This window comes from Mytilus edulis, chromosome 4 (genome assembly GCF_963676685.1).
Source record: "Mytilus edulis chromosome 4, xbMytEdul2.2, whole genome shotgun sequence".
In the NCBI taxonomy this organism is placed as follows: domain Eukaryota; kingdom Metazoa; phylum Mollusca; class Bivalvia; order Mytilida; family Mytilidae; genus Mytilus; species Mytilus edulis.
Window position 1 is genome coordinate 34,078,339 of NC_092347.1, and position 26,699 is coordinate 34,105,037.

At 32.0% G+C, this 26,699-nt stretch overlaps 1 protein-coding gene across 1 annotated transcript in view; it reads right to left on the bottom strand.

The window, feature by feature from the left end:
• LOC139519529 (G-protein coupled receptor dmsr-1-like) overlaps nucleotides 1–26,699 on the bottom strand; it is a 48,669-nt gene that overhangs the window by 14,360 nt on the left and 7,610 nt on the right. Inside the window, exon 2 of the mRNA XM_071311648.1 lies at nucleotides 14,502–14,582. The gene's annotated coding sequence lies outside the window, so the exon portion shown is untranslated. The remainder of the gene's footprint in view (nucleotides 1–14,501; nucleotides 14,583–26,699) is intronic.

Consider the following 26,699-nt stretch of genomic DNA (forward strand, 5'->3'; position numbering starts at 1 on the left):
GCTGTTTTCTGTTCCGTGCATGGTCGGTTTGTTGTCTCTTTGACACATTCCCCATTAACATTCTCAATTTTATGTATCTCTTTCTTTGAAAAAAAATGTGGTATGATTTGTAAGATTTTTTCACATGGTTAAAAAAAATCATATCTCAATTTGTCTTGTTAAGGATATCAAACTAGGTAAACAATCCAAGACTCAAAAATGGAAAATTTAAAGGTTTGGTACTAAATTTAAGGACTTGTCATGTTTTGGAATTTCTGTTAGTTTTTCAGAATCCTCTGGTTTTATCCATTTGAATGCATTAAATTTTTTCCTCATTAACCCCCATTTTTCTTTTTATAAATATTTTACATATATAATTATAAGCCATCTGTAAAAGTCTTATAAAATCTTCGTTATTTTTAAATAGTTTTTGGGAACTTACACTTGTCAATAATAAAGCTATGAAAAATCAAGAGAGAACATTTTCTCGCCAAAATTTAAATGGCTGATATCTCGAAAACAACCACACGGACCTATATATTTTTTTCGCTTTTTGATTCCTTTATTTATCCCCTAACAATATATAATAATGTTATGAAAAGCCTGTTGTTTTGAAACTGAGTAGCGAACTTCCTTAAAGAAAGGATATTCTAAAATTATTGTTCGTTCGAAATTGATGAAGGTATTAAATTGATGTTATTTTTGGAAGTCATTTTTTGGAAAAAAATGCATGCTATAGTGGTTAATATAAAACGTGTTTGGGTATCCGGATATACAATTCGCAGACATTAATAGTATTTTAAACGATTAAGTGCAAGTAATGAATTCCCAAAATTTATTGATGTTATTAACTTGTTTTTCAACTGGCGGAAGGAGACTTGTAGTATAATAGATTATATAGGATAGTGTGCCGTTTGAAAATCACGAGTACCGGTCCGTTTAAAACCATACGGAACCAGATCAATCCTAGAGGGAGTAAAATGGCGTAGTGTTTCGTAAAGATGCACATCTTCGTTTTTGAATGCGTAAGTCATGATACGATTTCAAAGTCATAACTATACAGAAACAAATATCAATGTCATATACAAGACAAAACCGGTTTTAATTTCATGGACAATAATATACTCAAGAGATCTATGTCAGATATAAAATTAAGAAGCTGTGGTATGATTTCAAATAAGACAACTCACTATCAGAGATCAAATGACATAGAATTTTACAAATACAGTACAATGAACGGCCTTCGAAATTAAGCAAACTCCATACCATTTAGAGTTCATACGTCTCATAGAAGAGATGCAAAACAAACCAAAGGAATATTAAAACTTTTTAGTCGCAAACAAAACGAAAAAAAAACAACAACCAAAAGACACACAACAACATAGAAATCATAAGACTGAGTAACACAACACAATTTAAAACCGAGAATGATATCAGGAATAAGTTTCTAAATTGAGAAAATATTTCGTCAATGCTATGTTGAAACTATAAGTACAAGTTCTTGCTTCGTTAAGGATTAATAAATTGTGAAGGGATAATTCATATCATTCATCTGCAGTTGTTAGGCTAAGATCATACCTTCATACATCTTTGCAATGGAAATTGCTCTGATATGGTCAAGCTCGGTAAGTTATACCAGCAAAAAGTCAAAATCGTATATACCCACTTAGAAATGAGAAGTGAACAATTCGGCAACTTATCCGCTTTTGTTATTAATCCTGGGAATAAGTTGTTTATCATCGTCAATTTAATTATCAAGATATATATAGAGAGAGATAGAGAGAGAAAAAATAGGATGGCTTTTGATAAATTTTTGTCTTGCCTTCCAAAGAATATGCATAAATTCTGCCACAAATGAGTACAAGAAAAATTCGGCTGATAGATAAATTGTTATACCGACTTAGCTAGAATCGAGAAAAAATGTAATTTCCACTTTGGTGATAGACCATATTGTGGTCGTTAAGACAGTATGATTTTTCCTGATCTAAGATTTAGAACAAAAAACTGGTATAACTTGAGTGAATAATTGCTAATATCCCCGTCACTTGAACTCTGCTGATAGTTGTTTTGTTGGCAAGCATACCACATCTCTTAATTCGTATAGCAAAGAAGAAACGCTATTTGATGAGAAAATGTAGACTGTCTAAAATATAAACAAAGAAGTTTTAGTATGATTGCAAATGAGACAACTCTTCACAAGAGACGAAATTACACAGAAATTAACAAATATAGATCACCACAAGGGCTTCAACAATAAGCAAAGCCCATACCGCATAGTCAGCTATAAAAGAAATCTAAATGACAAATGTAAAACAATTTAAATGAGAAAACGAACGGCATAATTTCTGTTCAAAACAATGAAAAAAGATATGTAACATGGCAACAAATGACAACAACTTAATTGCAGGCTCCTGATTTAGGACTGGTACATACAGAATGAGTTGAGAGTTATACATTTTAGCGGACACGCAAGTCTCACTTAACCTGAAACAGTGGTGTAACAGTATTACAAACCTACAAAATTAGTTGACAGAGACTTACTCATCAGATGGATACACATAAAATTACATTTAACAAAAACATCGATTGGACTTTTCCGGGTACTTGTACATCTGAACAACAGAAAGATACGAAGTACAGATCTGAGAGTTCTTGCAGTTTCTGACAGCAAGTTCATATCAAATAACAATAAAAAAAAAAAAATAGTGCATCTCAGACTTAACAGTATATCTTAAATAACTATAGTTTACAATAGATAACGGTACTGTGTATAGAAAGTGGAAGCCATTCAAGAACGCGTTATGAATAATGTAAATAACTGAACACTAATATATGACCAAATCTGCAGGCCTGGTCATAATAAAGATATTTTTTTAAAGGACAAAGGATAAACAAAACTGTAACCGTCAGAAATAACACAGACAGCGAAAAATGAAATAGCAAAAAATATAACACTGCATCTAAAGCAAAATCAACACCTTTAAAACAGACAAAAGTAAATACCGTTACTTCGGAGGGGAAAGTAGTTCATTTTTTACTATTATAGGAACCTTTCATTATGGTCATGGCATGAAAGAAATCGGTGATAAGTCGAATTTGATATTTGGCACATCTAAGTAAATATGACAGGACTACGTCTACAAGTGGAACTTATCCGTGGTCATTTGTGACAGATATTCCGTACCCGTCATCCTTATATTAATAAACTCATCATAGATACCAGGATTAAATATTTACGCTAGGCGCGCGTTTCGTCTACTAAAGACTCATCAGTGACGCTCGAATCAAAAAATGTTTAAAAGGCCAAATTAAGTATGAAATTGAAAAGCATTGACGACCAAAATTCCTAAAAGTTTTGCCAAATACAGCTAAGGTAATATATTCCTGAGGTAGAAAAACCTTAGTATTTCAAAAATTCAAAGTTTTGTTAACAGTTAATTTATATTTATATACAAATCAATGATAACTCTAGTCAACACAGACGTTCTGACTAAGTTATAATGATGGTACAACAGATATTTGATGATTGTCAACCTAATAATGATGGCACATCTTTCAAGGATAGTGTTTTAACTTCCTCACTATGAATCTTTGGTATAATACTTTCTTTTCATCATCGATCTCTATCATGGAATTATGATAAGAAACGCACCCATGAAATGCCGTTTTTTCTATATTCTCAATAACGAGGCTCTCCTTGAAATTCGCATTAGAAAAATGTCATTGTCAATTTCTAGTTTAGTGTAGAAAGTTCGAGCAAAGTTGTCACCAAAATTTTATTTATTGAAGAAGAGGACATTATGTATATAACGGCTTGTTCAGTTAAAAGATAATGCTTCATCAATTATTTAAGAGAACTATTTTATGAGGATAAAATGAAGTCCGTAAGATGATTCATGTAGTGCATCGGTACGGACATGATTTTAACTCATTTATAATAAAACTTTACATCATTTTTATAATAAAACTTTACATCATTTTTATAATAAAACTTTACATCATTAAATAAAAAAATATTAGGAAACTTGAGTCAAAATTTTCTAAGACAATTGGTTTTGTTTATCTTTATAGGCCCCCATTGTGTCTTAAAGCTTCTTTACTATTTATATTTGGTATATCTTTGACTTCAACTCCTTGCTTTTGAGCATTATTGGCAAAGATCAACTTATAGGAGTGATTTTTGCCAAATTGGATTGCTCTGTGTGCATCCGAAAGTTACGATAGGAGTAGTAACGTATTCTCAACACAGCATACCAGACACATTTGAAACACGTTCATCACCTATAAATATCCTTGAACTATAGAAAATAGGAATTGTGTCCGCTCGTTCTTGCGGAGTGAGCTTTTTTTATGACACAACAGAAGGTGACAAAACAAATAAAAAGCCAAGGAGATTTCCTGTTATTCCTAGTTCTGTTTGTTTAACAAGAGGAAGACTCATTGAAAAATCAATGGCGACAACTCTTAAGGGTATATTTCAGATTTAGATTTTTGTTAATATTGTGAGAAGGCAAGATAATTGCAAAATAAAACATGAATATAGAATGCAACACATTTAAAAAAGTTTGCTTTCATTTTCATATATTATTTTAACGTGAAATGCTATTTTTTCGTGACGTCAAACTACGACATATTATTATACGATGTTGACTGCTGCGGGATTCTCTCACTGTGTTGTAGACCCATTCGTGATCTTGGACTGTATTCTGCTCTTTGGTTATCCCTTCGAAGCTTTCCCATATTCCATATTCAATTTTATTTGTGTTAGAGCTTGACGTATTGTATAGACAACTGTCAAATGTAAATTTGTTTTTATGTTGTTATGTTTCTGTCCCTTAAACCTATATCCTACATCTCCTTCTATTCACAGAATAATTTGTTGGGTTTTAAGCGTGTGTGTGGGGGAGGGGGGTTCAAGAAAAAAAAATATTTCAGTAGGCTATATCATATCACTCTGTTGGTGTTTTACATTTGAAGGTCATGTGTTTTAAAAAGAAAGACTTCATATCAGTTTCTATTATCACACATCATTAAATACTACTTAAACCAAGAAGTTATAAAAACAAAATAATCTTTTCTGTGGTTCACTTACTAGCTTATTATTCATATCTATCAAGAGTAGTAAATAACTTATATTGCTTTATTGATTGACAGGCTCTTGAAGATATATCTGAGTGAGCGATTAAAGACTTTTCATGGACGACTTGACAATCTCAATATATTTTTTAGTTGATTTGCGAAAGTCTTTTTTCTTAGAGTGTAAGCGTGATGACGGAAAATTGAATTATTCGGTCAAATTAAATTACTATCTTAGGACAACACTCTCCTTGGATGTAAATCTGTAAGTTTACCAATATACCGTTAATAATTGAATCAGACAAAAAAGTGATGGGAAAACTTTAATAGATGACCTAGCTGCCTGTCTTTCATCATAGTTTACCCATACAAATCGTGACAAGAAAGGATAAAGTTTGGTTTTTTTTTAAATGCTGAAGGTATTAAGGGGGAAAGAAAAAAACGCTAAAGGCAAAAGTTAAATCACAAAAACACAAAACTCGTTCATGTGTACTTATTGTATTTTTGATGTTGGGATGTACAAGTACCCGGCCACGTCCACTCTGTGTTTTTGTTTGGTGTATCTCTATGAATATCCATCTGATGAGTTACATATTTGATTTTCGTTCATCTTTTGGTTCATGAAATAGGCCGTTAGGTTTCTCGTTTGAATTGTTTTACATTTGTCATTTGAGGCAATTTATAGCTGACTATGCGGTCTGGTCTTTGCTCATTATTGACGGCCGTTAGATGACCCGTTGTTGTTCACTTCTGTGTCATTTGATCTCTTGTGAAGAGTTGTCTCATTGACAATCACACCACAACTTATCTTATAAGTATATAATATTTTTTTGTGCTTTCAGTAAGTTGTTATAGTCCTATCTATTTTAAACTCTTATTTGTTGTTACCCCTTTTGTATCATCTCATTTTATACACTACAAATCAGTAATGGACACTTTCTGTATTCGACTGGTTTTATTTTTTAAATATTATGGTTTGAATTTTACTTGATATTACTCGATTTTAATCTGAACAATACTAAACAGTCTGAACATGCACTCGACAAATTCTTAACCATTTTAAAGAGTAAGAACCATACTCGACATAAGTCTGAACGATACTAGAACAAATATGAACCATACTCGAACAAAACTGAACCATAATAGACCAAAATTAATAATGCTATACCTATTCATAATCTATTTCTCTGATAGCAGTCACATTTAATTGATGTACTTCCATTAGACATTAAAGAAAAAAGATAATAAACATAATAATTACTGTTATGAAACGTTCTCTTTGATTCCTTTTTATTGTTTACACTAGTTGCGTGGGACATTTATACATTCTATATACTATCCTTGTCGCATTGTCTTATCTTTCATTGGAATTTGATACCTGATGGGTATTTCAAATTCCCATACTGTTAAGATCAATTTGATATAACTAGCATGCATAATTAATTTAAATTCTTTCAGAGCGTGAAGAAACAACAATCCTACAAAGTAATGTGGCAAATAGTTGTGATTTTCTGTTATTTAAGTGTTATGTTGATTAAAGAATGACATTAATTGTATTTATATGCACGAACACGACTGTTTTCTACAGTTGCATCAACATCTTTGCTGTATTTTTGTATTTTTCGTTATTATAGATCTTTATACTTGCTTTAACTGTATACGATGATTTTATGGTGTTACATTTGACACTTATTACGCTTAATCATGAACAAAATATACATTTACACAAATCTTGATTTAATAAAATATCAAAACTATGAGAACATGAACTTGGAAAAAATTAAGGCAACAAAGATGTTTGACTATATGCATTGAGCTTGCACGAAAGGAAAGAACAATATTTACACTGTTCGGCTGCTGGCGATATAAAGGTTTTATTCAAGGTATCTTTGTTGGGTTGTTTTAATCAGTCTAGATGAGAAATGCATGTTAAATGTGAATTAAGAAAAGTCGACATGACTTTACTGCGCAAACTCTTGCTAGAAGTAGTTTTGTGTCCTCTTTTAATACCAGATATTCAAATCGGTAAAAATGAAATTCCGATTTGATTGAAAACAACTGTTAAAACTGAGACAAGAAATTATGCAGAATGATAATAAACATTTTGTTACTTGCTTCACTGCTTCAAAAGTGCTTTTCTGTGTTTATATATTATGACTGGTTTAATTTCAATGTATTGAGAATGGGCGATTCGTGTAAGAACTTATTAGTAAAGACAACATGTATTCGACTATGTTCTAAACAAAACTGAAGATGGAAATGGGTCTAAGTTTGAATCTTGCTCACATATGATAATAAGATAGTAAGCATAGTTGATAATTTCCTCAAATAAAGATTGATTTATAAATTTATAAAGCAAAAGTACAAATATAAGCATATTCAAATTATTCACTACCTAAAAGGGCAGAAAATTACAGAATCAAATCCATTACATACCGCTAAAAATCAAATGAAGTGTGTAACGTTAAGTAATAGAGTGTATTTGTTGTATGACTTCGCGCACATGACAACAATGATAAGTAAAGAAATAGCGGTGCCATTGCTAAACTGCATATCAAGGTAACACTGAGGACGTCAAAATGAAGCAACAAACAATACTTCTTTGTAGATTCAAAATGGCCACTAGCACCATTTTAAGTTACTATATACTTTTTGCCTCTAGTTTTTTGTGATGAAAAACGCCTATACATTTAAGGTGGTAGACCTAGGTTAAGGGAAATAACTCTTAAAATCATCAGTACGTTTGTTTCAACCATTTTCAAAAACATATTCTAAGCTTCTAGGTTACATAGATTATTTTCAATCTGTTTCAGGTAAATGCTTAAAATATATTGGTGAACTTGACTTTTACAAACGCTTGACTGATTTAAAGAGTTATCTCCCTTAACCTAGGTCTACCTCCTTAAACGATGACACAAATATGAATGCAGAGAAATGCTAAATACTTCCAAGATATAACTTTATTATGGTTGTGTCATATAAAAACTATCAATTATGATGTATACACATCTATGCAACCATACTCAAAGAAACAAACCAACAAAACCGAAAAAAACGTTTTTGTAACGTGTGGGTTGCTGGCGTACTGCTGTATTCCTTACATCTGCTTTTATTCGTATAGTTTTTAAACAAATTACATTGATATTTGACAGAAGGATTTGAATGAATTTCACAACCCGCCAAGAAAAAAACTATTTAACAATATTGTATTTGCAACCCTTTACATGTGAATGTAAGTAGTTCAGAAGCCCTCATAACAGAACCCCGTTTAGTATATAACTGCTTCAAGACTAGCATTGATGGTTAATAATATAACTGAAAATAAAACATTAAGCAACGAAAATGATTAAACATTTGCAACAATTCACCATAATCCATTGCTACCTTTTTAACCCAAAAAATGGATCAACTGCGTATACAACCCAAATCATAGAAGGCACATCGGTATATCTATGAACAAAATAATTATTAGCAACTTTTTTATTCGATATTTTTCATTATTTAAGACCGGAAATTTAATATCACCATTTAGGACTAGTAAATGTTGTTGAAAAGTAACGAAAGCAACACAACTGGTTCAAAAATTCAAAAATAACACATCTCACTATATTAATATGACGGCAACAGTAAGAAGTCAACCCTTATAGAACTTAGACAATATATTACACACATAATTATCTCATTATAGCTTGACATAGGAGCAAAAGAAGGTGAATAAAACGTCAAATAAACAACAATCCAACAACCGAAATACCCACGGGGGGGTCTCAACATGGGATTTTGGGTACAGGTGTGCAGCTGGGATTTTAAAAACACCCCCCATTCATATATTGAATAATTGTGAAATCCCTACCTATACATATATTTCACAGCGAAATCATAATCCATTCATATATTTATCAGCTCAAATAGTACCTATATCGGTCAATTACTACCTATTGATATATTTCCTCGGTAAAATTGCACCCCATTGATATATTTGACAGATCAAAAAAGGGACCCATTCCAGCGGCACATATGTATATACCTTTATATAGGAAGAGACCCCCCCGTGGAAATACCATACAAGGTTTCAATAAATTGATTGATTTCCGTTTGCTTAACGTTTATTACAAATATTTCTATATTTCATACATATTCAGGATAAGAACACAAACAATAAATACAAAAAGTAGAAAGACTGTAACGGATAATAATGATAAATTGGATAGGGACAGAACATTTGACTTTCAACAGACTCCTCGCAGAATTATTAAAAAGGATATTACAGAGCGTGACACTCTCTCTACACGAGGCATCCGATTTAACTTCGCCATTCTGGCCGGACGTGGCTGCACACTTGAACATCCCGCACAGCCGAACGGACGACATAGAAAACTAAAGAGTAAACGACAAAAACCACCACCAAAATCGAGATTAACTCGTTTTGCCAGCAAGGAGAAGTTTGATTCATATACTGACTTCTGAAAGAGTTGCTAGATTTGATATTACGTTCACAAAGCGTGGCACTCTCTCCACGAGTCATCGGATTTAACTTCCCTATTCTGGCCGGACTTGGCGTGTACTTGTAAATCCCGCACAGCAAAACAGACGACATAGAAATCTAAAGATTGATCAATTAAAATTCCACTAAAATCAAGGTAAACTCATGTGGTCCGGAAGTAGAGTCAGATGTTGCTTCACATGTGACATTCGTCGTGTTCATGCAAATTCAAGTCTGAATTCGGTAGGTCTTATTCGATAAAAAGACGATCTGAATCGTTAATCTTCTTTGATTCTGAATCGTTAATCTTCCTTGATTTTAACATTGTCCGTTTACGATAAGTTGAATAATATTAATGATATAAAAGTAAAGTAAGTAAAAACTCTATACTCTATATTATCGATAAAACATACATCGCAATAATCAATGACACAAGCAAAACAAGAAAAGAAAATGAATTAGTAATAATAATGTTTTCATCTAAATATCTACAGGTAATTTAGAAAACATCTGTCACGTTGTGTTTCGTTATGTAAATAAGCTATAAATATAATATTAATTTATAATTGGTATCTATAACAGTAGCAAAATACATCCGCAATTAAGAAAGATAATTTCTACAATTTCGGATCTTTAAGATTATTTAGCAAAGTAGTGGAGTATATAATAAAAAAAAACATATCTGACAACCGAAACAAACTGATCTTCAAAGGAACATAGTTTAGCCGAGACTTTTAAAGCATTTAAACATTAAGAATGTCCGCACTTAAAGAGACCTTTTTTTATTTTGTAGGGTGAAGTCCATACATTTTTTTAAAATTCAATTCTTTAATGTTTGTCCGCTCGATTTCCATGTTTAACATAGTTTGATCGTTATCCTCTATCAGACTATTGGTTGCACATTTGCTGTTCCAACTTTCGTAATCTAATGCATTGTGTGTTCTATTTTCTAACGCGTACATCAAAATTGGTTAAAATCATCATAAACAATTGGAAATCGACGAATCACATGAAGTTATTTTCATTTTGGGTTACGTAATAAAATTTCCGAAAGTTATTTAGTTACCGAAATTTCAAATCGTCATTATACCATACGTGTACTATCCTTTATGGCATACAGTCTGTATAGAAGGGCACTCCAATAACGATAGAGAACAACTATCTTAGTCCAAGGGATGTAGTTCAACCGAAATAAAACTCGCACGTAATCTGCAGCTTTTAATCCCCGTTTCCTTTAGTCTTATTACGCCATTTGCTTAATGTCTTACGAAAAAGTGAATTCGCATTTGGAACCAGATATCGTAAATGATTGTGGCCAAATTTTAATCCTGATGAATCATTGGTTCAGGAAGAAGATTTAAGATTAAAGTAACGAACAAAATGAATTCAAATGGTCCTTATTGGTCGTGTTACATAAACGCATGATAAAGAGTCCAATATGCACGAATTGTGTTTTCGGTATAATTACACCTTATGTAAGAATCCGGGGTTTTGATTGGTTAATAGCCAGTGTATTTTTCACCAATTTACTGTTATCAAATTAATATCGTTCATTTTTAACGCCGCCGGGGTATTTGCTAAAAGGATATGCCTTTTTTTACCCTCTCTGTCGTGGTATTTGCCAAAAAATACTCTATCCGACTGGACGCTTGTAACGTCACGATCATCAATGCGTTTTAGTACATTAACATTCGGTGTAATTAAACAGATATATCATGTTATTGAGGGGTATTTGTGAAAAATACCAGTCTTGAGAATGAATTTCCCTCGCCTTACGGCTCGTGAAATTTAACATTCTCTCGACTGGTATTTTTCGCAAATACCCCTCCTTAACATGACATATCTGTTCATAAACATTCATCTGTTAGTCCTAATGCCTGAGTCCCAAAGTTTTAGTGAAGACAGATACATAAAGTAATGAATACCAAGTTATTAAAAAAAACAATATTTTACTACTATGCAGACAAAATGAAACATGAAACCAATAGATATTAAAGCGAGCAACAATTTAACACAAATTACGGAAAAGAGAAAACGTTGTAAATGGAATCCTCACATTAAAAATGAAAAAGATCATACACAATGTCACTCAAAGCTGAACGTTTAAAAGCTATCATATTTCAATCAGACACTTGCATTATGAATATTGTTTTTCTACATTTGCATCAAAATTTCATCAAGTTGCACAATTAGAAGTACATTAGTGGTTTAATTGTTAATATAAAAAAGCAAAATTGAGTAATAAAAAGGTAATCAGTGTCTCCATAGAATGCAATGCATTAGCGCATCTAACACTTACATTTGTATTACATATCTCTTAGCGAGCAACCGTTTGATTTCAGTGGGGGGATATAAAGGGCAAATTAATTTTAATCATTAAAATGTCATGACACAGACCCTTAGAATATACAATCATAAAAAGAAAACAGACCAAAAGATGGTTTTACTAAACAACAAAAGTACATTGCAAGAAACAATAAACAAGAAAAATGGTCCAAAAAATTCTTAAACAACATAAAACAACTAAGAAAATCAAGTTGGTCAAGGGACGAAGAGGTGTACTAGAACATACAATTGACTTCACCCTTCATAACAATGTAGATCTAGAATACTATGAGTGCTTAAGAGCAGAAGAAGAAAAAAAGGTATTTTATTCCATAATTTACATTAGCGTTCATTTTCTATAGATTGCTTAATAAAGCTAACATCAGGGGAGATGATTCGTCTTACATATTACCCAAAAAATCTGTTGAAATAAATAATACATGAATAAACTCTTCATAGATACCAGGATTGAAATTGTATATTTACGCCAGACGCGCGTTTCGTCTACAAAAGACTCATCAGTGACGCTCGAATCAAAAAATGTTTAAAGGCCAAATAAAGTACAAGGTTGAAGAGCATTGAGGATCAGCATTTCCTAAAAGTTTTGCCAAATACAGCTAAGGTAATCTATTCCCGAGATAGAAAATCCTTAGTATTTCAAAAATTCGAAGTTTTTTTAACAGTAAATTTCTAATTATGAACATATCTATGATAACTCAAGTCAACACAGAAATGCTGACTACTGGGATGGTGATACCCTCCGGGAACAGATTGTTAGAATAATGATGATTGGTAAACTTTTTCATAAGCCACCACAAATGCAAACTGTATCGGTAAATTCTGTAATAGATAAATGCATATTTTAAGGGTTTTCTTGTCGTAGAACACACCGAGGGGTGTCAGGGTTGACCAAATGAAAGACCGATCGTAAGGAGGTCTTTCTTTGAGCAATCCGGACACCCTGAGGTGTGTTCTACGACAAGAAAAACCTCAAAATATGCATTATTTGCCTTATATACCGTCAAAAAAATATTATTTTTTATAAAGATTTGCAAAATTTAGTTTCCTATTTTACCGACCACTCTAAAGTGGGATATTCCTTTCTAATGCGGTCAGGTTTTAATACGCCCTTATTAAAATACGCGGCTTATTTAGAATGTGAAATAAAACTCACTTATTAATCTAGATATGAACCTTTTAAAATGCATTATCCATACACAATAAAAATATTACTGCAACTGCATGAAGAAACACACATATACAAGACATATTGTAAGTAAATTGTTGTACCAACATAGTTTATGGAAAAGGGGGGGTATGGTTTTTTTCTATTTGTAATGACATTTCTATCGCGGAAAAGTGGTTATTTTTTCAACAATTTTAATTGAATTGAATGAAATATTCAGAAAGATTGTCTTTTGAATAGCAATTAAAAATTTTAACATATAATTAGGATATAATTATATACCCTCCCCACCGACCCTATATTGAGTTACGTGAATGTTATTCAATAGAATATAAGACTATCTTATAAGTTGATCATTTGATAGTGTAAAAGGTGTACATAAATTTAAAAAGTTAGGAACTGACACGAAGACGAATATAAATACATGTAGGTCACAGTATTCAGTGTGTATCGTCCCGAACATGCATGAAATATTTGCCACTGGACGTTAAGCAAGCATCCAACAATCTATCAACCTATTCAGTGTGACTCAAAAAGATTTTAAAAATCTTGCACACTAATATGTTAAATCTGGCTCTATTTTATGAAAGTCTACATTAAAATTCATCTCACATATATGATACTGTTTCTGTATTGTAGCGATAAATTAACAAAACTTCACGTTATATTTGTATCTAAGATTAAAATGCGGGCAATGGAGATTTCTTTTACACCTATCATCGATTTAACTTTTAAAGATAAATTCCTAAATCGGCAATAAAAAATTATCAGACGAATATAATTTTGAAGTAAATTATAGATTGCTTTTTTATCAAGGAAAATATTATTTTTTGCCTTGGAGCATATTTCATTGAAACATGGTATCGTCCGGGTTGATTCTCAGAAAGAATGACCTATGGTCCTAAAAGAAAATAACTCCATATACTAGTAGGTATATAAGGGATTTTAATGCATGATTTATGTTTCAAGAATGGTCGAATTCAAACATTTTTTTCTACTGAGGGTAAACACATTTTTTAATAATACTTTTATAACACTGTTTTTTGGGGTTTTTTTTAAACTTATTAAACAAATATACTGTTAAAATCTAAACATTTCGAGAACTCTTCTTTAAGACTTTGTGTGACAAGAGCCTCTGGTGTATGATTTAAGTTTAAAATGCTAATGTTTAAAATGTAGAACTTGTACTAAAATTGTATATTACATATTGTTGTCGATGAATAGACCGAAATAAAGCGATCAGGACAAGAACTGCTTGGAAAATGTAAGATGCATTATTTTTAAGATGAACTAATGTTAGTTTTCTCAAGAGAAAAAATATGATTGAGTTAGCGTGATCGAGAATAATAAACCATGCCATTCTACATCACAAGAGTTCTCACAGTCATTTCAAATTACCACAATGTCTTTTGAAAAAAAAAATACTAAGAGTAAATTAGCAAAGTTATTTACCTTTATTTGTTGACAATGATCAGTGTGGTATCATATCGATATAGGTGCTCCTGTAATTGGACCTCAAATGCGTCCGACGTTCTGTAACAAATAATTTAAGTTGGAATTATAAAGGAGATTGACAGCGTGAATTACTTCATAGGAAACACCCAATCAGAAACCAGCAGCCAATTATCAACATAATGAACAAGCATGGTATGTGAAGAATACAATTATATTTCGTATCAATAATTCTCTGACAGGAATCGATCAGCGAAACTGTCAACACTTGGAGAAAATATAAACCCTAAATTACATATAATATGTAATATTGACGATTCTTACAGTTATCATTGTCACAAACCTTCTATTCAGAAGCAACGGTAATCCTTTGTAATAATTGCTATATTATAATTGATCCAAGTTAATCAGATTGTCAATATTTAAGAAGTCCTGATTTGACTGGTAGAGTCATTTGGTCATCATTTAACTTGTTATTGCTAGATGTTATTAGCTTGATGAATTATTACTGAGCAACACAAGTCGTTGGTCGGTCAAAAGTTACTACGCTGCATATGTCTTTGTCTTCTTTTATTGTTTGAAAATGATGCAATTGTTTCCTTAGATTCACGGAGTAGAATCGTCTACAGACATTAGCCTGTCATGGAACATCTTAAACTCAGTGAAAATAATCAAAATATCGATGTATATCAGTGAACGTTTGGTATGGATTCAAAACTATCATTGTATATATATATATGTGTAGGCTTTCGACGTCACTTCCATCACGCTGTTTTAGTATTGGCTAATCAAAATGTAGATTTCGTTTTGGCGTTTATTGAAGCAGGCAAACGTAGGTGAAAACTAAAGACTCCAACAATTAACACAATAAAGCCATTATCCACCCGAAGGAAACGGGAAACTGTAAACGTGTACTAGTATTGATATTTTAATGACAAAATGCTTATTGAAAGCTATAATTCATTAATTCGGTGTTATTAATACTATTCATCGTTATTTGATATCTTTGTTTGTTTCTTTTCGAGAAAAATGCTTTATAAATTCTCTAGTACTTAAAAGTGAACGTTAAAATATCAACAATTAAAGTGTTTATTTTTTTGTACTTAAGTGGAATAGATTAAAAAAAAATCAAAATCACAAAAGTACTGAACTCCTATGAAAATTCAAAACAGAAAGTCCCTAATCAAATGGAAAAATCAAATGATAAAACACATCAAACGAATGGAAAACAACTGTCATATTCCTGCTTGGTACATGCACTTTCAAATGTAATATTCTATATAACTTGTTACTCTAAACGTAACTTCGGACACTCACCATCCCCAGCCCAGTATTTAGTGACATTTATAAAATCATATTTCGTAAAGGTCCGTTAATGAATTTAGAAAATATTATAGAAGATTTCCACTCTCTCAGGAAAAGTTTACCTTAGAAAGTCTTGCTATTGTTTTGGGGATACTTTTTTGTCTTTAAATTTAGATTTCTAGTATTTATATATTCATTGCTTTTAATTGTCTGTCAGTGTGCATATTGCATGTAAATACAACAAAGCGCTCCGAATAGAAATAAGAAGATGTGGTATTAGTGCCAATGAAACAACTCTCTATCCAAGTCATTATGTGTGAAAAGTAAACAATTATATGAGGTCAAAGTCAAACGCAGTTTAGAATGAAATTCAAAACAGTGTGGCTGTGGCCATTGATTGACACATTAAATTCATCCAATGACTGGGACAATTTAGGTGAACGTTTGTATGTAACGACCACTGCTCACTATGTACTTTTTAAAGACACTTAAACTATGGGGCCATCAAAGGTTCTCAACACCTTAATAAAGTAATTCGAAAATTTAATCAGAAATAACACGATGTTTTGATTTATATCAATTATATAAATCAAAACATAAAGGTTATTCCTGATTATTTTTTCGAATTATTTTATAATTAAAGACGTTAAGAAACCTTTGGTCAGTTTAAATGTCTATCGTAGGTACGTCGTGAACAGTGATCGTTACAGACAAACGTTCACGTAAATTGTCTCAGTCAATGGATGAATTTAATGTGTAAATCAATGGCCACAGCCACACTGTTTTGAATTTCATTCTATGTTATTTTTATTCATTATATACATAAAATTGAGAATGGAAATGGGAAATGTGTCAAAGAGACAACAACCCGACAAAATGAAAAAACAACAGCAGAGGGTCACCAACAGGTCTTCAATGTAGCGAGAAATTCCCGCACCCGGAGTCGTCCTTCAGCTGGCCCCTTAACAAATATATACTAGTCCATTGATAATGAACGCCATACTAATATCCAAATTGTACACAAGAAACTAAAATTAAAATAATACAAGACTAACAAAGGCCAGAGGCTCCTGACTTGGGACAGGCGCAAAAATGCGGCGGGGTTAAACATGTTTGTGAGATCTCAACCCTCCCCCTGTATGTATTATCAAACATCCCACTTTTGAATCAATCTTCGTAATACTTCTTTCTAACTTTAAACTAGAGAAAAAATCAACACCTCAAGGTAACAAAATACAATTACATATTGCAAGGTAAATGCTCCTGGGAGATTATATATCCAACAGTTATCATCGTTCTTGTTTGACATTTTTTTTTTTATTATTTATGTCTTCTGAGGTGTCTGTTGTATTTTGAAATTTGGACGCTTTTGTAGACTGGTTCTCTGTCCTTTATTTACTGATGTGGCTCTGACAACAAGAGGGGCTCAGAAACCAGTACGTTTCAAGGGAGATAACCAGCATTAGCGCGAACGTTAACCTATATTAAATACATGTATTAAGTTATGACATATGGCTTATAGAGGATCGTCTACTGATGTCTATAATTTTCTTTATTGAGTCTCCCAAACAAAGTTTGGAGACTTATTGCTTTTGCTCAGTTCTTTTTATTTTTATTCTTCTTCTTCTTCTTCGTCTTTGTCTTCTTCTTCTTCTTTTTCATCCGCCACTTTAAAAATGAACTTGTCCGCAGTGTTTCTCCAAAACCACTTGTCAGAACTACTTAGGGCTTCATAGAATGTTAGACTAATATATCTAGGTGAGCCATCAATTTTTCGTTTGTGCATTGGGGTCTGTTTAGGGGTATTTTGGGGGACCGAAAGAAAGGAGGGGTGTACTTTAGAACCCTATGGGATTTTATTTTCGAAAATATTCAAATAAATATAACTTGAAAACTTTAATTGATAAACACACATAGTCTTCAGGAATGATAATAGGGCAATAAAACAAATCATATGAGATAAAGGGAGAATCCCTGGGGGTCATCCCCACCCCCTTTAATTTGAGAATATGCTATTATCTTGTAAACGGTCCAAATCCCCACCCCTAAACCATATATATATTCTTGTAGGGGACAATAAAACAAATCAAATGAAATTGAAGGGAAGTCCCTGGGGGTGACCCCATCCCATTCAATTTGAGAATGTGCTATTATCTTGTAAACGGTCCAGATCCCCACCCCTAAACCATATATATATTCTTGTAGGGAACAATAAAACAAATGAAATTGAATAAAAGGGAAGTCCCTATGAGGTCACCCCACCCCCTCTTGTTTGAAAACTTGTAAACAGTCAAGATCCCCACCCTTAAACCATATATACTCTTCGATAGGACAAATAAACAAATCAAATGCATATGGGAGCTTTGTTGGGAGACTTCATAACAGCATCCTGTTACAATTACTTCTTGTTATTTGTTGTAATATTCAGTTGTGGTTTTATTGAAGACTCCAATCTTCATGTTAAATGATATTTGTGTAAGTCATCGAGTTATTTACCTCACGGAAGTGGTGCCTTATTGGTGTTGTAAACAGTTTAATCATTCCTTCAAAGACAAGTATTAAAGTGTTGTTTTTACGTAATTTACTTTCAGCACAGCTCCTGAGACGTAACTGATATCGATATAAAAGGTATATGCAATGTTCTTTTTTCAATGATGGTACGAATGATTTATCAAGAGTCCTAATTTGATGGATAAGTATATCCCTAGATGTCTATAAACTTTCTTATATGCCCGGAACAAATTCATTAAAGTAAAACTTGTTGCGTAAGACGATTACTGGAGGTTTATTGAACCTGTACATCTAAAGAACATATGTAACCGTTCAAAATGACCATCGACACAGTAATGTGTTTGTCAAAAAAAGTTATATGAAATAGAGTAATCATAGATCGCGCGTTTCGTCTACAAAAGACTCACAAGTGACTCTCGACAGTTAAAATGACCAATGATATTCTACCTATCAACTTACAAATGTAATATACAAAATCATTCAATAATAAAACTTTACATGCGTCTTACCGAGTTGTTGGAAGTTTCTCAATAATAACTTTGATGTTTTCTAAGCTAATGAATATTGATAGTTTTAGTAAAACTATTCCTACTTGACTTAAGACAGTTTTGGCTCTCCGTACTTTTTTGGTTTTATTAGCTTTTTGTTAGTAATTCTTAAAGGTTTTTGATAATGATGAATTAATGTCGTAGAAGTTAACGTTACTTCAAATTTCGTATAGCCGTTTTGAATGTATAAAAACCACGAGGGAATTGTATGAACTTAAAACAGAGTAACAGTTGTTACGTCGACTTAAGACGCTCAACCTCACAACTGAAGACCCGATAATTTTCACTTCATGTTTGTCAAATCCACGCGAAAATATGTGTATATGAAAATGACAACTATACCTGTTCGCTGTATAGATGATGTCCTCTCACAAAATGATACAAATTTTTAGTGACTATGCTTTACGCATATATTCCATCTAACTTGAAATAAAGGATACAACAGATGCAGTTACATCACATTTGGACTTACATCTAGAAACTGACAGTGAGGGTAGGTTGAGAACAAAATTTCACGACAAAAGAGATGATTTCAGCTTCCTAATTGTGAACTTTCCATCTTAATGTAACAGCATTCCAGCATAGACTGATATACAAACATACAAGTTGCTTCATCCGTTGGTGGTTAAAAGAAACGTAAGCTATGAGATACAAAAAATAATAAAATATGAATTTTTTTTTCAATCTACGAAACACTGATGAAAAACGTATTTTTTAAACCTACTTTATGAAATCAAAAAAACCTAGAAAAATTCAATTACACGCGTTCTCTATCTTTTTATCTTTATAAAATACATTTTTTATCGGGTCACCTCGATGTGTTTATAATATGTCGTCTAGGCTAAGGTACAAACGAAATGGGGATACATATTATCGGGGCCATGCATAGTGAACTGTTTATTTTTATTTTTTTTTAGATATGGATATACATGTATGTTTTAGTATATTCTAAATTATAAATTAGATTTAATTCAAATCGGTGAATACTTTTTACATTTAATGCCCTTTTAAGAATCGCTATTTGTTTACTATATATTTATTACAATTGTTTGTTAAATATAGGTATTTGGTCTTCGCTTCAAAATTGTTTCCTAAATATTAACGGGTGCCACATGTTGAGCAGGATCTGCTTACCCTTCCGGAGCACCAGTCTTTGGAGGGGTATGTGTTGCTAAGTCTTTAGTATCTATGTTGCGTCTTGTGTACTATTATTTGTCTGTTTTTTTTTTTAGCAATGGTGTTGTCAGTTTATTTTCAATATATGAGTTTGACAAAAACATGTATCTAAAAAAAACATTATGCTGTATCCGAAAGATAATTTTGATGATCTAAGCTCTTTATAAGATTACGTAATAATTTTGTTTTTTCCGTACGATTTTTTATCTAATTCCTTTGTTCAAAAGATCTGTTATATAGGCAATTGATGACTGCTGCAAATATTGTTTATTCTTTTAAAAATTGCAACATCAGTTACATTATTAATGATACCTACTATAGATGAAATATTTCTTTTTATAAACAGCGTTATAGAAATAAGTATTGAATTAATTATTTATTTGTTCTCATCCTTAATGTGCATGAACTACTTATCACTGGGGAAACAACAACTCATACAGCTATTATGTACTTAATGTTCATGTTCTGTAAAATAACAGGAAAATACTACGTCTTTATGCAAATTGCTTGTTTTATTTGTTAATTGTCGCAGCATACGAAGACCAGAAGTCAATTTCTTGATACATTCTTATGTTTGGAAAAAAAAATCGGCTGAATGTTGAACATCAATATTCAATGTATTTTAGACATTACTGAATTTAATAACGATGTAGACTGTTACATATTGTGCAAGAACAAATTGTCAGGAATTACGCATGTAAAGACACGAAAAGATAAAATGCTCATTTAATTATATCGTATTTGTCTCCGTAATGTAAATAATTAAAGAGACAAGAGAAAAAATTCTAAATGCCTGTCATGACATCTAGGTTAAACTAGCACTTTAAACAAATACGCTTCAATTCAAGTACTATATATACATTAAGCTATCATTTGTTTTGTTGGCAATCGTCGTTCAGTCTTTGTAGTGCAAATATTGCAATTTTGTTTAACGTTTGGAGGTTATGTGCTTAATCTACATCAACAGTCGAGGCAAGGTCGAAATAAATACATAAGGATTAAAATGCTGATGTAGGCAGTTCTAGTAATTTTCTTTTTAAGTGCCTGTTAATATGTATGTGCTTGATTGCCGTTTCATATTTGAAACCAATGTAAATGTTTTACTTCTGACAGAATAAAACTCTCTTTTGACCGGGACATATTACATCATACAAGGTGTATCCAAATTGTTTTAGCAAAGAATTCACATCAAGCCGGCACTAAGGTCAATCTTAAACTTGCAGGGATATGAGATTTTTGTCTGCTCCTTGATGAATTCCTCACAGTGCCTTAACCCGGAGAAAGGAAATAATAGAACTGTCCCTTTGCTTTAGTGTGTTTTTGCTGTGCATGCGTAATGATTTTGTGTCATGGATAGCCCATACACTTGTCTTTCTTCTATATGGAATGATTTAATTTGGAAACACTGCATGTATATAGTGTCGATCCTTGTTTGCATTTGGCTAATTGTAAGTCTTCTGTGGTATACGGCAAATTACATTTGAAAATAAATGATCTTGTTAGATTCAATGAGTAGGAGTTGTGTCAAACACCGGTCACTTGATAAAAGACAACACACATGATAATCCCCAATAGATTAAAAAGCTCGTTGAAAAAAGAATGACTGACACCAATTAGTCCACTGTACATTATAGATGATATTGGCATTAGGAAGATGCTATTACGCTGGTTATGTCTATAAAAGTTCAAGGAATACTGTTGATCTCATGCCTTGTGTATGCATTTCAGCCAGGTTAGACAAAGTCCAAAACCAGTTTTTAATATTGTGATGTCGTTATGGTGGATGTTGTGTTTTGGCTCGGAAATATAGATATTTAATTTTTTTATGTTCGAAAAAGATCCTTGAAACTTCACATATGATTGGAAATATATTGCAGCTGTAATTTACCTTCTCTAATTCTATGACTTTGCCTTTCTGCACTCATATTTTATAAAAAATAATAATTAATCAACGTGTGGTTGCCAGTGATTTCATAGGATGACTGGATGAGTTAAAGGTTCATAACCTTAATCAGCTAACTGAATGAATCAAAATATGCTAAAAGTTGTTAATGAAATGGTCAACTTTGTGAAATGTGGAAGGCACTCGAAGGGGATTTTCAGTTAACCAAATATAAAAATTTGTTGTATTGTCATTAGAGAAACAGATTTTTACATAGTTACTAGTGGATTATTGGATTTATCCAATCTCCATAGTTATAAATTATAAATTTTAAGTCCTCGCGGTGGCTTAGACTTTAAAATTGATAATTAACTATTTCGATTGGATAAATCCGATAATCCACAGGTATCAATGTAAGAATCTATATGTATATTATAAAATTGTTTGCTCATTCTTTAACAAAATTTTCAAAAGATGTTTTAAGGATTTGCCATCTTTATGTCTTTTGTACTATTCAGTGTTAATCATACTCTCGTTTTTATAAGAGACATTCTTCGCAATCGGATTTGAGTTTCGACCATTTTTTAAACTATCACCAAGCAGACTGTGTTTGTTTTTGAAAAATAGAGATTTATGTCTGAAAATGAGTCTTCAACATAGAAACGAATACAAATCTAAACGCATAAAAATAAAATAATGCATTAAAAATAACAGGAACTACCCAAAAAATTGGAAAGTACAACAGACCACAATTAACACCAACAACAGATTCATCTGGGAAAAAAATAAACTAATTTGAAACAAAAAAGACAATCACCAAAGTATAAACATGGTTCAGAGAGATCGAGTTGTTACTATTATTTGATGTAAAAAGAAAACTCATCACATATACCTGGCTTATAATTGTGTACGTTAGTCGATTGTTTCGTCTGCAAAAGACGATCGTTTCGTCAACAAAAGACGAAACCTTGACGCCCGAATTTAAAAAAAAGATAAATGTACAGTATATGTAATTGTCGGAAATTATAGAATTAATTCGTACGAGCTTTAGAAACAGGACGAAAAGCGAAGCTCGCCGAGCTTTTCTCCTGTTTCGTACCAAGTACAAAAACGTTCTGCAATTGAAGCCCGGTAGTTGTTTAAATCAAAATCATTGCCTCTGATTTTTCAAAGGAATCGACATAGTTGGAATAACTGTGAAACGCGAAGCGCTAAGAGTACCCCAAAATGAACTGTTACCAGAAAGAAATATCCATATAACCGCTTGCTCAACATGGAAGCAGGTACAGAGACTCTATTTGTACATAAAATTATTTGAGTACCTGATATTTGTACAATAGTTAGATGACTTAAGGATTAACTAGTATTAACCTCCCTTTTGTTTTAGTTTAGATGTAGAGACGGGGGGAATGAAAAAAAACACAGTCTACAGTATATATTTGGACTATGACTGTACACTAACTCCTACACAATGAATGTACTGTGTAGTAAATAGGATTCCAGTCTCCAGCGCACCATAAAACTTTCAAAAGCAATAAAATTCTACTTTGCATAATAATACAGCATCTGAAGTCCGACTGTCAATCAATCGAGGACTTAATTCCTTATTGTTACAATTTGATGTAATTTAAAGTAATTTTGTCTTAACGTCACTTTGGAAGATAAAGCGTCATTTACGGAGCAGTAAATTTAATTTTACTGGAATTTTCTTTCTCTTAATTCATTTATTCAACTGCAATAAATTCTGAATGAATAAAACATTTAAGAAGAAGACATTTATAATCTGTGTTTACACTGAAGTTGTCTAAGCTTCTAAGCTCGTATTTTTTAATTTGGCCAAGACAAAAGTCGTCGATTAAGACACATTGAAAAGTGACATTTTGAAATGACTTATTGTAAACCTTGAGAAATTGAAATGTTTCCTGTACAATTTGAAGACAAAACATTAAAATCACTGAGAAATGAATCGGATTTTATAATCGTATCCTCAATTGTAAATTTCCTCAAATGTCTTAAAGCTAATACTGTGAGATTTGAAAGACTGTCTAATTTTGAATTCTAAATAATTAAATTGTTTCAGGAGAAATTTCTATGGAGAAATTAACGGAAATAAAGATTTTTCCGGTGTTGATTAAGACTGTCAAAAGCAGGGCACTTGTACAAGAATATACAAGGTTACAAATAAAACAGGGAATTACAACAAAGCGCCACGTATTATTACGACAAGCGGAAGGATCTATGTAATTAAAACTTGCATATAATAATAAAGGCAGAAGGATGTGTAGTGATTGAATGAAATGGGTAAACAGTATCTTTCAGTGATAAGTATGATTTTTTTTGTTTTAAAAAATACAACAGAATAGAAAACTAAACCTGAAGTTATATCTGTAGTTAAACATTTGCACATAAGATAAGACGACACAACAGTAGTGGGAAAATGAAGGCAACAGTAGTGTACCGATTTTTTAAAGTTATAATCGATTTAACCGAAACAAATCCGGATCACAAACCAAATCTGAGGGAAACACGTCTACTATAAGACGAAATCAATGGAACTACTGCTTCAAAAACAAACGCCAACGTGCATTAAAAGGGCTTTTTTTATAACAACTGTCATATTCTTGACTTGGTACAGAACATTTTAATAATAATATAAACTGATTCACAAAACATTAAACAGAATACGTAAATATTAGCATCAATCGCCCATCATAAATGAGGGTGGGATTAAATCATGTTTTTTGGGTCATTATGCTGTTCGTGCTTCACTAGCGAAAAGGTAATATCAGAAAAAAAACGAACTCTGAGAAAAATTGAAAACAGACACCTTGCTACACATGACAAGTAAACAGTCTGTATTGTTACAATCGAGGAAATGAAAAGGGGTTGTGTCACAATATAACATGTTATGTTGACACTAAAAAGTAAAATCACAAAAATACTGAACTCAGAGGAAAATCCAATCGGAAAGTCCATAATCACATGGTAAAATCAAATGACAAAACACATCAAAAACGAATGGACAAGAACTGTCATATTCCTGACTTGGTACAGGCATTTTTAAATGTAGAAAATGGTGAATTAAACCTGGTTTTATAGCGCTAAATCTCTCATTTTGTTGACAGTCCCATCAAATTCCGTTATATTTACAATGATGCGTGAACTAAACAGACATATAAAGAAACGCTGTGTTATGGTTTGACCACTGAATGAGTTTCGTTTCTTGTGTTACAATCCCCCTCCTTTTATATCATTCGTACTACTAGAATGGGTTGTTTAACGACTTTGACTACATATAATGGTCTAGCAGGGGTTGGTTCTTGTTTATGGCTTACCACTAGATTTTAAAAGCCCATGAGTAAACAGTTGAGTGTCGTATGTTGAGCTATGAACTTCACTCCGACTCGCAACCCATTTGTGTCAGGTTGGTGGTCTGTTCATGGTGATTAATAACAGTTTTATGGACAATATATTATACTTAATTTCTTTTTGCTATAACGTTCCATGTCCTTATTTGTTTGAATTTTCTTATTACACAATTTCCGTGTTCAGTATTCAAGAATTGAGTGACCTCTTGTAATTTTGTTGAGTGTAAAAAGGAAAATCACAAAAATACTGAACTCTGAGGAAAATTCAAAAAGGAAAGTACCTAATAAAAGCGCAAAATAAAAAGCTCAATCATATCAAACGAATGGATAAAAACTGTCATATTCCTGACTTGGTACAGGCATTTTTTATGTAGAAAATGGTGGATTAAACCTGGTTTTATAGCTAGCTAAACATCTCCCTGGTATGACAGTCGCATCAAATTCCATTTTATTGACAACGATGCATGAACATAACAAACAGACATAAGAGGTCAAACTGTAAAAAAAGGGGTTCAATAAAAGATAGTACCTGTTGTCGAGTTACTTATTTATACATATGTACAATTTGTAGTTAAAAAAAATAGATATTAGTACATGACATGACACTCCAACATTGTAGTGATGCAAATATAAGACTTATGTCATACTTTATCAATGATTTTTCTACATATTTTCTGTTCTATCGATGGTTATTACTATTGTATGGTCAAATATAATGGTTGAAAAAAATTTTCAACAGATAATTAATACATTTTTTAATTAATCACTTTAATTTCTATTTTTTGGTCGTCAGATTTCAATTTACCACCCACAACCTATTTATACACGTCACAATTTTTATTCTTTTTGACACAAGTTATTGTCAGCGTTTTCATTATAGATTTCTCCATTTATATTTTCTACACTCAACGGAAAATTGGACTTCATCACGCTCTACTAATTAATAAACAACTATAATGGAGACAACTTTAAAGTTTTCCAATCTTTTGGCTTTGCCCCTTTGCAAATGGCCGGTAATGGACTTCCGGTAAAGAACAATTAACGACAAAAAGTGATTAAACGTCATGTAATAAATTGATTGCACAACAAAACTTTTGCAAAGTATAATTACTTTTAATGTTAAGGTGCTTCCGATTTATCAATAACGTCAAGGTAAAGACAATGTTGCATTTATAAATTAAAGTATCCATTATTATCATGACTTTGCATGGTATTAACGAACTTTTATTGATAGCCTGGAAGGCTTATTTATAAAAACTCATTGATGATCAGGATGATTTACCAAACACTAGTTTCATTCTATAAAAAGATATTGGTAAATTTTGTTTTTTACAAATTAGATATTGAATTTTATATCTGATCTCATACTTATCACCAATATCGGTACCAATTTTTATATTTTTATAAA